Here is a 17,417-nt window from a genome sequence, read left to right as displayed (position 1 = left end):
GCGAGAGGGAAGGTGGAGGGATTCAGGGTTTCTTATTTATTTATTTCATTTATTTATTTTGTCAAGCATATATAAGATCACAGATAAAAGTATAAACATGATTATGAACACAGGAAATGGATACGGATAAATGGGGGATAGTAGGACAGGGACGGAAGGCACGCTGGTGCGCTTATGCACGCCCCTTACAGACCTCTTAGGAATGGGGTGAGGTCAGTGGTGGGATTCAGCCAGTTCGGTGGGATCCACCAGTGGTGGGATTCAGCCGGTTCGCACCACTTCGGGAGAACCGGTTATTAACTTTCTGAGCAGTTTGGCAAACTGGTTGTTGGAAGAAATCATTAGGGCAGAGAACCGGTTATTAAATTATTTGAATCCCACCACTGGGTGAGGTCAACAGTAGGCAGTTTAAGGTTAAAGTTTTGGGGGTTTGGGGAAGAGACCACAGAGTCAGGTAGTGCATTCCAGGCGTTGACCACTCTGTTGCTGAAGTCGTATTTTCTGCAATCGAGTTTGGAGCGGTTTACCTTGAGTTTGTATCTATTATTCGCTCGTGTATTGTTGCGGTTGAAGCTGAAGTAGTCGTTGACAGGAAGGACATTGTGGCAGATAATTTTATGTACTACACTTAGGTCAGACTGAAGTCGGTGTAGTTCTAAGTTGTCTAAGCTCAAAATTTGGAGTCTGGTGGCATAAGGTATCCTATTGCGGGTAGAGGAATGGAGGACTCTTCTCGTGAAATATCTCTGGACTCGCTCAATATCCGATATACAGTGTGGATTCCAGGCGGACGAGCTGTATTCGAGAATTGGTCTAGCAAAGGTTTTGTATGCCCTAGTTTGCAGTACAAACTACATATTTTATATTATAAAATATATTATAATATAACATATTTTGCAGAAAATATGACTTCAGTAACAGAGTGGTCAATGCCTGGAATGCACTACCTGACTCTGTAGTTTCTTCCCCAAACCCCCAAAACTTTAACCTTAGACTGTCTACTGTAGACCTCACCCCATTCCTAAGAGGTCTGTTAGGGGCGTGCATAAGTACACCAGCGTGCCTACCGTCTCTGTCCTAATATTCCTTTTTACATACTCTTTTCATGTATTCAAATTATGTTTATACTTTTACCTGTTTTCTTATATATGCTTGACAAATAAACTTATTGTGATTATGATTACAATATTACCAGAGAAGAAGCTTCGCAAGATTAGGTTAACAACTCTTAATGCCTTTTTGGCAATGCTTGTTACAGTGAGCTCTGTTTCTGTCGTTTCAGTCGGAAATGCTGGTTTGCAGCGAGGGTGGAGGGATTCAGGATTGGCAAGGCCTGGCCTGGCATTGGGTAACGGAACAGCCAGTTGCCGACCTGGCTCAGTGTTATTGGACTCAGCTGCATCTGTCTCCCTTGCATGTTCACTGCAGCAGCCTTAAACATCAATGGGCTTCCAGATGTTTGAACCTTTGGTTGTGTTGTGGCTCCGTTACCTGAGCCTGTGTCATTGGCAGGAGAGGACTCCGAGAGTGAAGGAGAGGAGTTGGCAAGGCCTCCCTCTCCAGGACCCTCCTCTCTGGCAATGCCTTCGGTGTCCGACGAAGGGCAAGAGATAGGGCCGGGGCCAAGCACGTCCACGCAGCCACAGATGGACAGTGATGAGGGTAATGAGTCTTGGCTGGATCCACGCCAGCGTCGCAGAGATAAGCACACGCAACAGAAGAAAAGGCGTGTCCGAGATTAGGCTGAGTCACTGGACCACACCCCACGGGATATAAAAGGGAGCGTGGTGGCCAGTCAAACCTTTGCTGGATTATCTCTGGACTTGATTAACTCCGTAATTATTGAGCTGTTTCTTTTGATGTATCAGAAGTGGGGAGAAGTTATCTCTCCTCTTCGTAAATAATAAACTCTTGGCAGGCAGCCACTAGGTTGTTGCCAAGTTCCATTATCATAAGGAAAAGGATTTTGCTGGCTGGTTTGGTCTTTAACTCTTGAACGTCTGTTGGTGTGTGTGCGTGTGGTTGGGGACAGAACAGGTTGACCCAGTTTTCTGATGACCCAAAGCTGTGCTTTGGTCCTCTAACGAGAGCCTCAACTAGATTCACACTAAATGTTGGAAATGTCATCAGCTACCAGGATCTTATTATCATATGTGGTGGACATGTCCAGAAGCAAAAAATTATTGGAAGAAAATTAAAACATGGTTGGAAGAGATGACACAGTTACGTATTGAACTTAAACCAGAGCTGTTCCTATTGGGTATTCTTCCAGAAAAGATTAATAAAGAAAATACCTATTTGATTAATTGTTGTAATAACAGCGGCAAGAATTGTTTCCGCTCAAAATTGGAAAGCAGAGAAGATACCTTTGGAAGAGGGGGTGATTTAAAAAAATTATGGATTGTGCAGAAATGAATAGATTGACTTTGATGATTAAAGATAGGGAAGAGATAGAGTATTATAGGATATGGAACTGTTTTTATCATTGGTTGGAAAAGAGATAGAAAAGATAAAAGTTTTATGATTATATTTAAAAATTTGATAGGCAGAATTTGGTCTTAGTAAGGAGATATTAAAATGGTTTGTATGAAGATCAAGATAGAAGAAATTTCCTTTTTTGGAAGAAGAAGAAGAATGACTGAAGATAACACCGAGATGTCACAGGGAGGGGGTGACAGATGTACTAAATGTTTATGTCAGCACTTCAAGCTGCAATTACTCTAGTGCTGACATAAGAAGGAGAAGGGAGGCATCTGGAAAGGGACGTTTGAGTTTTCACCTACTTATTTTCCCTGGAGATAATATCCCCTAGGAGATGGGAGGGGAGGGGGAAATTCCTTTGAGCTGGAGCAGCAGATTGATGGAAAATAGCAGAATGAAAGAGTTGGTGATTAGAGTAACAGAGTTGGACAGGACCTTGGAGGTCATCTAGCCTAACCCTCCTGCCCAAGCAGTCCAATCTCTTCTTAAAATTCTCCAGTGATGAAGCTCCCACAACTTCTGAAGGCAACTTCTGTTCCACGGGTTGATTGTTCTCACCGTCAGAAAATTCCTCCTTATTTCCAGGTTAAATCTCTCCTTGATCAGTTTCCATCCATTGTTTCTTGTCTTGTCTTTTAGTGCTTTGGAAAATAGCTTGACCCCTTCCTCTCTGTGGCAGCCCCTTAAGTATTGGAAGACTGCTCTCGTGTCTCCCCTGGTCCTTCTCTTCACTAGACTAGCCAGGCCCAGTTCCTGCAACCGTTCAACTAGGTCTTCTAGTCCAACCTCCTATAGTCTAACCCCCTATACCAGGGGTCTGCAACCTTAAACACTCAAAGAGCCATTTGGACCCGTTTCCCACAGAAAAGAAAACACCAGGAGCCACAAAACCCTTCCCGTGCCTGACTATTTCTTCAGCGGCCACAAAACTAGCATATGTAGTTTAATTAAATGTTCTGTTTTCCTTGGAAACTTTTCTTTTCTTGGATTTATCCATCGTTGGCCTACCGGGGATGGAAAAGCTCAATAAATCGCGTGCCGGCGGGTGTCGCACATTGGCTGTCGTGGCGCATATTTTGAGTGACAGGGAGTCGCAGCAGAGGGGTGAAAGAGCCACATGCGGCTCCAGAGCCACAGGTTGCTGACCCCTGCCCTATACCATGCCAGACAAATGGGCTGTCCAATCTGTTCTTAGAAACCTCCAGTGATGGACCACACACAACTTCTGAAGGTCTTCTAGTCCAACCCCCTGCCCAATCTCTTCTTCGATTTCTCCAGCGTTGGAGAAATATCCGTTCCACAAGGTCAGGGTTTGCATTGTAAAAGCGAAAGATGGGCTCTTTCAGAGAGGTTTCCAACAAGCTGTCATAGCCCGCCAGTGGCCTGCGCGGATCGTGGCTGATCCCGACGACGAGGAGGCTGGTGTGGTGTCACGCCAGCAGCCTGCGCAGCCGGCACTCACGTCGGACAGCGAAGGGTTGAAGAGGATGTGGTGTCAGAGGCAGAGACTCAGCCAGGGCCTTCAGAACCTCCAGAGGCTCCTTCAAGTGGAGAGAGCGAAGTGGAGGAGCCTCTCCTCAATGCTCGAGCACGCAGGGCTGCCAAAAGGCAGGAGTGGCTACTCAGGAGGAGGAGGTCTCCTCAAGAGTAAGGCTTGAGGATAATTGGCCACTCCCTTAGCCTATTTAAGTCACACGCGGTTAGTAAGTTTCTTGCTGGAAGCAACTTGTAATTATCATCAGAGCATTTTTGGAAAGGTCTTATCATATCTTGTTTTCTGGGCTGGTTGCCAACCTTTGCCGGACTTTGGTTTATTCTTGCTACTTAATAAATTTGATAAGGACCGTTGGCGTGTGTCAATATCCTCGGGAATCCGGAGCTGGGGCAGAACATAAACAAAGCCAAGGGGGAAAGCTGGATTCGTTTAACGACCATGCAATGGCAGTGTTTCGCTGAACAACAATTTTGGGCTCCATTGGGGTTGTAAGTCGAGGCTTACCTGTACGCGAAGAATGGATTTGGGAACCCCAACTTTTGGCCAGAAGGAGCAGCAAGCAAGAGATTTCAGTCTGCAGGGAATTTGTTCCAGATCTAGAAAATAAGAACTTCTGATTTGTTTTTCAAACCCAGAATAGCTGTAATACTAAAAATTGGCTCATCTCGAGCGCACGTTAGTGTCACATTTCAAGGCTTAAGAAGATGCTGATTAGATCTGCGCCAAGATTCAGTTGAGGGATTTGACTGAAAGGCAACCTGATAGAGTCACCTAATCGAATGAGGTGTCCAAATGCTGGATGAAATTGGATAGATCTGAACCGATTTTATTCAGACTGATTGGAACTCCTTCTACGACTGTCCACGTGCCTCCGTGCTGTTCAGGTTTCGATTCAATGGCTGTTTTTAAAAAAGGTAAGGTAGGGGTAGGTACATGTATGGATACAGAACAGAGTAGAATACAGAATAACAGAGCTGGAAGGGAGCTTGGAGCAGGGGTGAAATGTAAAATTTGTTACTACCAGTTCTTTGGGCGTGGCTTGGTGGGGGGGTAATGTGATTGGGTGGGCGTGGCCAACTTTTTTTTTTTTTTTAAACTTTTCAAAGCATTTTTTCTAATGCTTTGAAAAGCCACTGCCGATCAGGCAACTCAGCTGCGATCGTCAGAGACTTCAAAGCATTTTTTTAACCACCTCTTCGGCCAAGAGGTTGCAGAAAAAACTGCTTTGAAAAGCCTCTGATGATCCCAGCTGAGCCACGCGATCATCAGAGGCTTTTTGTAAATTATTTTTAAAAGCATTTTTTCGTTGGAAGAGGTTGTAGAAAAAATGCTTTTAAAAGTAAAAAAGAAAAGAAAACCTCTGATGATTGTGCGGCTCAGCTGGGCATGGTGGGGGTGGGGGGGCTCAGGGATTTTTGCTACCGGTTCTCTGAACCACCCACCGCCATCGCTACCGGATCGGGCGATCTGGTCCGAACCGGGAGCATTTCACCCCTGCCTTGGAGGTCTTCTAGTCCAACCCCCCTATCTAAGCCAGAGACTTTCTTGCAAACCTCCAGTGATGGAGCCCCCACAATTTCTGGAGCCAAGCCAGTTCTGCTGATTAATTATTCTTACCAATGGTGAAATGCGAATTGGTTTGCTACCGGTTCGCTGGCTGCGCATGCGTGCTGCGTGTCAAATGCACACTGCATGCGCATGCACAGTGAGCACCAAATGTGCACTGCACACGCACACACATGCATACTATGCACCAGTGGTGGGTTTCAAATTTTTTAAACTACCGGTTCACCCAAACCCGTAGTTTTTAGCCCTACCGGTTCACTCAAAGCGGAGCAAACCGGTAGCATTTCACCCCTGATTCTTACTCTAGAAAATTTCTCCTTAATCCTACATTGGATCACTCTTTGATAAGCTTCCATCCGTTACTTCTTGTCTTGCCCTCAGGAGCTTTGCAGAATAGAGTGGCAGAATAACAGAGTTGGAGGGGACCTTGGAGGTCTTCTAGTCCAGGGGTCCCCAACCTTTCCAGCTTGGCCCGGCATGGTGCAGAAGGGGGCATATGAGTGGCAGGTGCATGCGTCCGTGCACAGCTCCATTTCTTACATGGCCCAGTTTCGAACAGTCCACAGGGCGGTAATGGGCCACAGCCCAAGGTTGGGGACTCCTGTTCTAGTCCAACCTCCTGTGCAGGCAGGAAACTCTATGCCAGGGGTGTCAAACTCAAGGGCCATAAGATGGATCCAGCCCACGAGGTGTTTAGATCTGGCTTGTGGGACCGCACTGGAAACAGCGAAGGACTGGTCTGCAATGCCTCTGCCAGGGAAAACGGAGCTCGGAAAGGCTACACACTTCTTTTTCGCTGGCAGAGGGCTGTAGGAGGCTGTCACGACCGAAAATGGAGCCTCAATGAGTGAGGTAGAGATGGCCACGCCCACCCTGATGTGTCCCTCAATGCAATTGAGTTTGACACCCCTGCCCTATGCCATTCCAAACAAATCGTTCTCCAACTCTTCTTGAAAACCTCCAGTGATGGAGCAGCCCAATTTCCAAAGGCAAGCCATTCCGCTAATTAATTGTTCACGCTGTCAGGAAATTCCCCCTTCGTTCTAAGTTGGATCTCTCCTTGATTAGTTTCCACCCGTTGCTTCTTGTCCTGCCTTCTGGTCCTTTGGAAAATAGGTCAGCCCGGTCTTCTCTGTGACAACCCTTCAAATATTGTTGGGCTGCTATCCTGTGATTTGGAAAAGGGGGTTGCTTTTCCAAGACCCCTTTGTTGTGGCCTGTTGGCCGCTGGTCCCTCCAACAGCCGAATCAGTTGAGGAGGAGGCGTGGGAGTCAAGGTCAGCATCAAGGCAACCTGGGAGCTCCGAGGGGGAAGAGGGAATGGAGCTGTCAGAGACAGAGACAGAGAGAGAGAAAGAGACAGAGAGAAAGAGACAGACAGAGACAGACAGAGAGACAGAGAGAAAGAACAGAGAGACAGAGAGACAGAGACAGACAGACAGAGAGAGAGAGACAGAGAGAAAGAACAGAGACAGAAAGAGACAGACAGACAGACAGACAGAGACAGACAGAGAGAGAGAGAGAGAGAGAAAGAACAGAGACAGAGAGAAAGAGACAGAGAGACAGAGACAGACAGACAGAGAGAGAGAGACAGAGAGAAAGAGAGAGACAGACAGACAGAGAGGGGGGAGAGGGAGGGGGAGGGAGGGAGGACAATCCATGGGACTGCCTAAATTTTATACTCCCAAAAGAGAGAGAGAGAGAGGCGGAGCCTGGGCCGTCTGTCAGCCCTCGGATGGAGAGTCAACAGCCCCCAGGTCTAAAGGTGGCTGATAAGGCCGAGGAGGAACAGCTGGGTCCAGTGCCTGACGCACAGATGCACAGAAGGCAGAGGAGAGGAGAGCAGTGGAAATCTATGGGCCGGTCCTTGGGACAGAAGAGCCACTGCTGCTAACGAAGCCCACCCTAGCTCTGGGGATAAAAGGCAGGGGGCAGAGATGAATAGCTGGGGCAGACAACTATTCATATTACGGATGGACGGACTTGTTAGCCTGCGAGAGAAACTTTTTGTCAGGGCTGCCGGCACTCCTAAGGAAAAAAATCTTTTGAGTTCACGTCAGAGGGTTTGTCGTGTTTGGGGAGCTATTACCTTCCCACCAAAGGTGGTCCCTATTTTTCTACTTGCATTTTTTACCTGCTTTCGAACTGCTGGGGTGGCAGAAGCTGGGACAAGTCATGGGAGCTCACCCCGTTACGTGGCACTAGGGATTCGAACCGCTGAACTGCCGACCTTTCGATCGACAAACTCAGCATCTTAGCCACTGAGCCACCGTGTCCCTGTGCCCTTGACCAATTAGCTGGGAGGTGTCTGACATTCACCGTACAACTGCCAAATCCGGACTTTGTCTTCATACGGCAAATCATATTTCAAGGGGTCTCCGACCGGTCCCTGGGATTCGAACCGCTGAACTGCCGACCTTTTCGATCGACAAGCTCAGCGTCTTAGCCACTGAGCTACAGCGTCCCTTGGTTTTAAGCCTTATTAAAGGATCCTTCTCAGCTTCTAAAAGGTCCATGATTTTAACAGTAAAATCAGCTCCTTCCACCCCCCTTCCTGCCTGTTCTGAGAAACAGAGAAACTCTCTTAGCTATGCAGACACTTAAATCATCTTAATTATGGCACACCGAGTTCCTTTCTTCCTGACATTAGGGAATCGTAGCCTGGGTTTTATTTTGTTTTTTGTTTTTCCTTGCCGATTTCTGATTTTGCCCTAAGGCTTAAACTCAGCAAAATAGCCTTAATTAGGGCCTACCGAGCTTGTAGCTTTCCAGTTTGACAAGCAAAGCTGCATGATGGGAAAAGAGTGAAAGAGTGAATACATCACCTGGAGGGAGTCAGCAATTTTATTTTCTCTCTTGGGACCCGGTGTTAACGAAACTACGAGTTGTTCATGACACGGATACTAGCCAATAGACCGAAAAAACATTTTGCAAGAATTTTTTTCTTGAGGATCAACACGGAGGTTTTGTTTTTTTTTAACCCAAAAGAAACAGAAAGGAGAAATGGGGTAGGGTCTCTTGCAGGGTGGATTTGATTTAAATCAAGTTGATTTAAATCACAATTTAAATCATGATTTAAATCACTAGTAAAAAGGCTTGATTTAAATCAATTCGATTTAAATAATAATTTTTAAAGAGCAACTGTCATCTCTGCTACTCCTTTGACCCGCTGTTGACTCACCGATAGTCCCAGTGTTGCAGAATATACAGCCTCATTAGCTACATAACTGAGCTCCATTTCATGCTGAATAAACTAAATTATTTATGTATCTTAAAGAGAAAACTATCTTACCATAGATTTTTACCCCAAAAGTTTTTTATTAAAATAAATTCGATAAAAATTAAAAAAAATCTGATTTTTTTGATTTTTTTAAAAAAATCATTGATTTTTATCCACCCTGGTCTCTTGCTTGGGCCTTCCAACTCTTTTTAATCTGAATGTCTTGGGCATTTTTAGAATATTTGGAGCAAGGTACAGATAGTGAAAACAATCAACCCATGGAACGGAAGTTGCCTTCAGAAGTTGAGGGAGCTTCATCACTGGAAGCTTCCAAGAAGTGACTGGACTGCCATCGGTCAGAAATGGTGTAGGTAGGGTCTGCTTGGGTGGGGGGTTGGACTAGATGACCTACAAGGTCCCTTCCAACTCTATTAATCTGAATCTATCTAAGATGATCAAAGGCTGGAGACTAAAACATACGATGAACGGTTGCAGGAGCTGGGCATGGCTAGTCTAGTGAAGAGAAGGACCAGGGGAGACAGGATAGCAGCCTTCCAATATTTGAGGGGCTGCCCCAGAGAGGAGGGGGTCAACCTGTTTTCCAAAGCACCTGAAGGCCAGACAAGGAATAATGGATGGAAACTGAACAAGGAGAGATTCAAGCTAGAAATAAGGAGACATTTTCTGACAATGAGAACAATTAACTGATGGAACAAAAGTTGCCTTCAGAAGTTGTGGGAGCTTCATCACTGGAGGCTTTCAAGAAGAGACTGTCAGAAATGGTGTACGCTCTCCTGCTTGGGCAGGAGGTTGGACTAGATGACCTATAAGGTCCCCTCCGAATCAGTTAATCTGTTAAATTCTCTATTACGCTCATGCGGTCAATCTAGGTTTCGGAAGAACTTTCTTTCCTTCAAAAGGGCTGAATTCCAGGCAGAGATATTTGACTCTCTAAAAAGCTGGATTTTCTGGCTATTTGCCTTTGCAAAAACCAGCCAGCGTGTCCATTAATGGGACGAGTTGCTGTAATTAAGTCGCTTAAAAGCTGGGGTAGCAGGCATGACTTTGACCCAAAATACACAACCCGTCGAAGCTGCTAAGTCGTGACATGTTTGCACTTGCGCTGGGTGTGGGTAAAACTGTGAACTGTAGTTGTGAAGAGATTTCTTTTTTTCTTTTTTTCCTCCCCATCTGTGTAAATCGCTAGTATTTATTTTTCTCCCATCTGGTAACGCTTGGAGTAGAAACAGGGTTTTCAGAATAGAACTGGGAACGGATTCTCTGCACGATTGGATGAAATCTCTTCCTGGTCTCTAGATGCGTTGGGCAAAACCAACCGTCCATCGGATGCTTTTCTTGTGTTGACTCAACAAAGCCAGATTGATTAAGGGTGCCCTGGAGAAAACCTTTTCTGGTTCCAAGTGACCTGGTGGATGATGCTAGAGCCCAGTGTTCTTCTGAAAGCAACCCAGGATTTTTTTGGGACCCCGGTGCAGATGTTCCTCTTCTAGCAAGTTTGAATCCCATCTGCTGCTGGAAGTAAATTCAGCCAGCCTCCTCTCGAGGGACAGATTGTCCCAGTGTAAGAACAGATTGCCTCATCTCTCCCTCCAGCTGCATTAAAAAAAAGAGCAGGCTGTCCAACCCAACTGGGGTTGGAAGAAGAGGAGATGCTCAGGAGACATCTCCGCAGACCTCTTGGCTTCCAAAGACACCACCTTTATTTGATTTAACAGATTAGCAGAGTTGGAACGGGACCTTGTAGGTCATCTAGTCCAACCCCCTGCCCAAGCAGGAGACCCTACACCATGTCTGACAGATGGTAGTCCAGTCTCTTCTTGAAAGCCTCCAGTGATGAAGCTCCCACAACTTCCGAAGGCAGCTTCTGTTCCATCGGTTGATTGCTCTCACTGTCAGAAAATGTCTCCTTATTTCTAGCTTGAATCTCTCCTTGTTCAGTTTCCATCCATTATTCCTTGTCTGGCCTTCGGGTGCTTTGGGAAATAGCTTGACACCCCCCCCCCTTCTCTGTGGCAGTCCCTCAAATATTGGAAGACTGCTATCATGTCTCCCCTGGTCCTTCTCTTCTCTTCACTAGACTAGCCTTGCCCAGTTCCTGCAACCGTTCATCGTATGTTCTAGTCTCCAGGCCTTTGATCTTCTTAGATAGATTCAAATTAACAGACTTGGAAGGGACCTTGTAGATCATCTACTCCAACCCCCCACCCAAGCAGGAGACCCTATACCATGTCTGACAGATGGAAGTCCAGTCCCTTCTTGAAAGCCTCCAGTGATGAAGCTCCCACAACTTCCGAAGGCAACTTCTCTTCCATCGGTTGATTGCTCTCACTGTCAGAAAATTTCTCCTTGTTTCTAGGTTGAATCTCTCCTTGATCAGTCTCCATCCATTATTCCTTGTCTGTCCTTCAAGTGCTTTGGGAAATGAGCGTGACCCCTTCCTCTCTGTGGCAGCCCTTCAAATATCATCAATGTCTTGCAACTCTCAGATTATAGATTGGGATGCCACTCAACGGCATCAAATGGAAGCTGTGAAAATGCTGACTCATCCACAATAAAATAACACAATAGCAAATCTGACCATTGTAAAAGGACGGAGAGATGGAGAAAGTTTGGTCAAAGGAAGGGGCCGTGGAGACCACATCTAGGAAGGAAGCAAAACAAGGAACAGAAAGGGATTGAACATGGTTTCTATCAATTGATCTTGTTCTTGAAAGGATGAGATTAAGGGTGGTTAATCTTAATCTTAATCTAGAAGATGCTAGAAGGGGATTCTAGTCCCCCCCTTTAGGTATAGAAGCCAACTGGGTGTCCTTAGGCTGCACACAAGAAGTCCTATGCTAGAAAGTCAAAAACTTTGTTCTAGCAACCTTCATTGGACCAATGTGGTAGGTTACTGTCCATTAAGAGCTGTAGTGGCGCAGTGGTTAGAAAACAGTACTGCAGGCTAACTCACTGTTCAGCTGCCAACCTTCCCTTCTTTCAAGGCCGTTAAAAGGAGGACCCAGATTGTTGGGGGAAAGATGCTGACTCTGTAAACCGCTTAGAGAGGGCTGTGAAGCACTGTGAAGCGGGATATAAGTCTAAGTGCTATTGCTATTGCTGTTGTCCTTCCTTCCTTCCTTCCTTCCTGCCTGCCTGCCTGCCTGCCTGCCTGCCTGCCTGCCTGCACAGTCAGGGGTGAAATCCAGTAGGTTCTGACAGGTTTTGGAGAACCGGTAGCAGAAATTTTGAGTAGTTCAGAGAACCGGCAAATACCACCTCTGGCTGGCCCCATAGTGGGGTGGGAATGGAGATTTTGCAATATCCTTCCCCCAGGAGTGGGGAGGGAATGGGGATTTTGCAGTATCCTTCCCTTGGAGTGGGGTGGGAATGGAGATTTTGCAGTATCCTTCCCCCGCCATGCCCACCAAGCCACACCACGCCCACCAAGCCACACCCACAGAACCGGTAGTAAAAAATATTTGGATTTGACCACTCTACACAGTGGTTAGAATATAGTATTGTAGGCTAACTCTACTCACTGCCGGCAGTTCGATTCTGAACCGGTTCAAGGTTGACTCAGCCTTCCGTTCTTCCGAGGTGGGTAAAATGAGGACCCAGATTGTTGGGGGCAAGAGGCTGACTCTGTAAACTTGCTTAGAGAGGGCTGTAAGGCACTGTGAAGCAGTATATAAGTCTAAGTACTAATGCTATTGCTGTAATATTCAATGAAAAACACCTTTGCGATGGTATGTGAAAAAGGACTTGGGAGACTGAGTGAAGAGATACTTCCAAGGGAATGGGCAGATAAGGGACTGCTCAGCCCTCAGATGCATAATGGGTGGAGAAAGAGTCCCAGAAGGGACTCTCCCTAGTTTCTCAGGCTGTAAAGGAGATGGTTATGGTATGTGGGAAAGGCTTTGGAAGACTGGGCAAAGAGATGCTTCCAAGGGAACTGTCAGATAAGGGACTGCTTAGCTCACAGCTGGACAAGGGATGAGGCAAGAGGCTCAGAAAAGACCCTCCCTAGTTTCTCAGGCTGTAAAGGAGACAATGGGAGATGTGTACTTTCAGACTTGTAAGACTTTGTCTGTCAATAAAGCTTTACAATAAAATTGAAGTAGCTCAACTGATTACAATTCCTAACAGGTTTACTCACAGGAGGCTGACAATCCTGCAGTGAGGTGACTTGGGTTGAATATATACATCTAATCTCTGTCTCTCTCTCATACAGTAATTCAGTATGTTAGCATTTCAGTATCATACATGCAAAGTAGTTTTATAATTCAGACAATTCCTTTTAAGTATTTGGATTTTTTTTTAAGCATTAGATTCGTTGTGTTTAGTAGTCTGAACCATTTTATTTACTTCTATTAAGCTTCCAGGAACGAGTTTATGCATTTTAATTTGATTCTTGTAACCTCCTACAGTAATGGGACAAAATGTAAGTTAGTGACTGTAATAAAACTATGACCAACACAGTTTCTGCCTCTGAGGAAGGAGTCGTAGATCAACGCTTCTTTGTTTGTAAAGTTCTCAACTTTGATCTTCAGGTATCTTCAGGTGGGCTTGGGAAAATAATTCAGTCTTTTTTTAAAAAAAGTTTTTTATTTTTTACAAACATATCAAATCAATACATAAACAGTGGCACCTAGGTGTTCAACATTCTAATACAAATAAAACTAGTAAAATTAATCATAATTATTAGATTCAAACAGCTTATATATTTCTAGTAATGATACACAATCATAATAAGTTGCAATCTGTCATTATTCAATTAGTCCATGTTTCTCTTGTTGTTACTTTTATTATATAAAAGAGTATACACTAACATTCCCCTTTCTCTTATTTCTATCACTTATTCTAATTTTTAATCATATTTATTTATTTATTTATTTATTTTATTGGTTCGATTTATATGTCACCCTTTTCCGGAGACTCAGGGCGGCTTACAATGCGTTAAGCAATAGCCTTCATACTTTTGTATATACCTGCTTAGTAGGGCTTTTGGGCCCCCCTAAGTGGTGTTCTTTTTTATACAAAGTCAGCTTATTGCCCCCACAAACCGGGTCCTCATTTTACCTACCTCGGAAGGATGGAAGGCTGAGTCAACCTTGAGCCTGGTGAGATTTGAACTTGCAGTAATTGCAGGCAGCTGGTGTTACTTAACAGTGCTTTAGTCTGCTGTGCCACCAAGGCTCTTATTAAAAATATGGAATGCTTCACGAATTTGCATGTCATCCTTGCGAAGGGGCCATGCTAATCTTCTCTGTATCGTTCCAATTTTAGTATATGTGCTGCCAAAGCAAGCACATATCACCTTTTACTAAAAAAAAACATTTTCTTTCTATCCTAATCATGTCACCTACCTAAAAAAAAGAAAATAAAGAGAGAGAAAAGGGAAAGCAAATCAAAACAACAACAGAGAAGAAAGATCATCTATCCATCATCCCTTGCCCGCTTCAATACTTTAATTGCTATGCTTTTTTTTTTTTTTTTTTTTACTTGCCTCCCAAATTCCTCTCCTGGAACTCTATCTCTGTCAGAATCTGCTTCTTGGCTGTTCAATCTGGGTATTCATTCTAAAATCCTGGAGTATTGTTGACATCAGAAGAAATTAGAGTGGTCTAAATAGGTTTGTGGATCCAGTTATGACATGGTTTAGTTTTCCTAATTTCATTCTCAAAACTTACCAGACTCCAGAGTAGGTTTTGGTGACCATGGACCCTTCTTCAAGGGATCTTCTTCTTGTGCCATGTCCATCATTGGACATTGGTGATCATGTTGGCTATTACGTTGGCGATCTCAAGAGATAAGCGCCCCAAATTGATTGTCGTTTTCCAACCCCAAATGGATTGTCGTTTCCGTATATCTAGAATTAGAACTTGGGATGCAAGGAAATCTCCAAAGGTTGTGAACAGGTGTGGGATTCTACCGGTTCAGACCGGTTTGGGAGAACTGATAGCTCCGACGATTAGCTGGGAGCAAACCAGTTTCTCTCTGACAATTTATTTTATTTTATTTTTTTATTTTATATCCAATTTATATACCGCCCTTCTCCCTGAGGACTCAGGGCGGTGTACAGCTGAATAAAAACATAAATTACAAACATTAAAAGAATATTAAAAGAATATATATAAATTTGGCCCCGTAATTTAAGAACAATAACAAACCCATTTAAAACATTTAAAAAATTAAGAAAAAGAAAAAAGTTAAGCCAGCCCGGCTTGCTGAAAAAAGAGGGTTTTAAGGGCACGGCGGAAGGCACCGAGGTCTTGGATTCTCCTAATCTCTGGGGGCAGTTGGTTCCAAAGGGTGGGTGCCCCCACAGAGAAGGCCCTCCCCCTGGGGGTCACCAGCCTACATTGTTTGGCTGATTGCACCCTGAGGAGGCCCTTTCTGTGGGAGCGCACAGGTCGATGGGAGGCCGTCGGTAGCAGCAGGCGGTCTCGAAGATATCTAGGTCCTATGCCATGGAGCGCTTTAAAGGTGATAACCAACACCTTGAAGCGCACCCGGAAGACCACTGGGAGCCAGTGCAGCTCACGCAGGAGAGGTGTTGTATGGGAGCGCCATGCAGCTCCTGTAACTACCCGCGCGGCCGCATTCTGGACCAGTTGGAGCCTCCGGGTGCCCCTCAAGGGGAGCCCCATGTAGAGAGTGTTGCAGTAGTCCAGGCGAGAGGTGACGAGGGCATGAGTGACTGTGCGCAGGGCATCCCGATCAAGAAAGGGCCGCAACTGGCGTATCAGGCGGACCTGACAAAAAATCCCCCTGGCCACAGCTGTCAGATGTTCCTCCAAGGACAGCTGCGTATCCAGAAGGACACCCAGATTGTGGGCCCTCTCCGAGGGGGCCAAAGACTCGCCCCCAATAGTCAGAGATGGAGTCATCTGACTATATCGGGATGCCGGGAACCACAGCCGCTCAGTCTTGGAAGGGTTGAGTTTGAGCCGGTTTCTCCCCATCCAGATCTGCACAGCCTCCAGGCACCGGGACATCACTTCAAGGGCATCGTTGGGGTGGTCAGGGGTGGAGATGTACAGCTGGGTGTCATCCGCGTACTGGTGGTACTTCACCCCAGAACCACGGATGATCTCGCCCAGCGGCTTCACATAAATGTTGAACAGGAGGGGCGAGAGAACCGACCCCAATCAGGTCGAAGCGCGCGATCACCGAACCGGTTGTTAAACCGGCAGCCTCCCACCACTGGTTCTGAGTCAGTTGACCCCAAATTTCTTATCATTGTTCTCAGGAGTCTTGAGAGAAACCGATCCCTGGAAGTTGAAGCCTAGAAAGAGCAGATGGGCTTGGAAACTATCCTTCTTAATGTTTGTGTTGTCTTTTTCCGTGTGAGGGGGAAGGCTATCCACAAATGTCTTTATCCAGAATGAATCACTGCTGGAACCTGCCAGAAACACTTAATGTTGAAAATGGGGGCAGTTTGCAAGGAGGAATTGCTGGAGGGAGAATGTAGCAGAGCAAGCGCCGGTCCTCTCGGCTGAGGAAGGCAATTAGTCTACATGACTGGGAAATTGCCGTGTTTCTAAAGACATGGCTAATTGAATCACCGGGGTGGGGTGAGGAAGAGCCTCCGGGTTTAAAAGCAGTTCTTGAACCTATCAAACATGTCCGGAGAAGGCCTACTACGGCTGAAGATCTGAAAACCTAATGTGGTGGAATCCAGGGTGGGCTTCAGATCCTTTAGCAATGGGTTCGCTACCCCGTTGCTGGGTGAGCATGGGCGTGGCCTAGTCAGCCACCTGCACAATGGTAGGGGGGTGTTTTTCACCCTCCCCAGGTTCCGGAGGCTTTCCTTGAGCCTCCGGGAGGGTGAAAACTGCTTCTCCTGGGGTCCGGAGGCCCTCCGGAGGCTGGAAAAGGCCCATTTCCAGACTTCCAGAACTTCTGAGAGGCCCATTTTTTTCCCCTCCCCAGGCTCCGGAGGCTTTTCTCAAGCCTCCGGGAGGGCGAAAACACTTTCTCCTGGGATCCGAAGGCCTTCCGGAGGCCAGAAACAGGCCCATTTCCAGACTTCCGGAACCTCCGGTAGGCCTGTTTTTTGCCCTCCCAGACCCTCCGTGCGGCCCCTGCACTTACCTGGAATGATGAACGGGCCACGTGGAGACTCCTGGGAAGGGAGGGGTCGGGTGGGCATGGCCAGCCAGGGGTGGCATTTGGGGGTTCGCCGAACCCCAGCGATCCTTGGCTAGAGGATCGCCTGAAACCTGCCAAACCCCCAGGAGCCCACCCCTGGTGGAATCTCCAGTTAGACAGGAGGAAGGTGTTAAGAGAGGGTCTTAAGAGAAGAGGGTCTTAAGAGGGTCTTAAGAGAAGGTGTTAAGAGAGTTTAGAGTCTTTGCAAAGCAGAAAGCAGAACAGTCCTGACCTCCCTCAGAATCCCCAAAGCCTTATCTGTAGGAGATGACAGCCTGAGGAAGGAGACAAACACGTCATAAGTCACGAGTCCCTGCGTGCCCACAAGAAATCTAAGTCCATCCCTACCTCGAATGCCTTCTTATTCCCCGCTCATTTCCCTTGACCGTTAGTAGCTCTGATTCGCAGTATGCGACGAAATTTCATCTTGACGTATGCCGATTAGTGTACATTCAAAGTGATGATAAAGTTATTCTAAGTCTTAAGTTTTGTAGAGAG

At 46.1% G+C, this 17,417-nt stretch overlaps 1 protein-coding gene and 1 non-coding gene across 3 annotated transcripts in view; one reads left to right on the top strand and one right to left on the bottom strand.

Moving 5' to 3' along the window:
• The window catches only part of MMP17 (matrix metallopeptidase 17), a 111,455-nt gene that overhangs the window by 40,226 nt on the left and 53,812 nt on the right, over positions 1-17,417 (top strand). The gene's annotated exons all lie outside the window — the stretch shown is intronic.
• LOC148111678 (U6 spliceosomal RNA) lies at positions 13,969-14,075 on the bottom strand. Its single transcript, XR_015730316.1, has one exon. It is a non-coding gene; the product is annotated as a U6 spliceosomal RNA (small nuclear RNA).

Source organism: Pantherophis guttatus, chromosome 17 (assembly GCF_059756535.1).
Source record: "Pantherophis guttatus breed Tessera chromosome 17, ASM5975653v1, whole genome shotgun sequence".
NCBI lineage: Eukaryota > Metazoa > Chordata > Lepidosauria > Squamata > Colubridae > Pantherophis > Pantherophis guttatus.
This window is presented reverse-complemented; position numbering and strand designations above follow the sequence as displayed.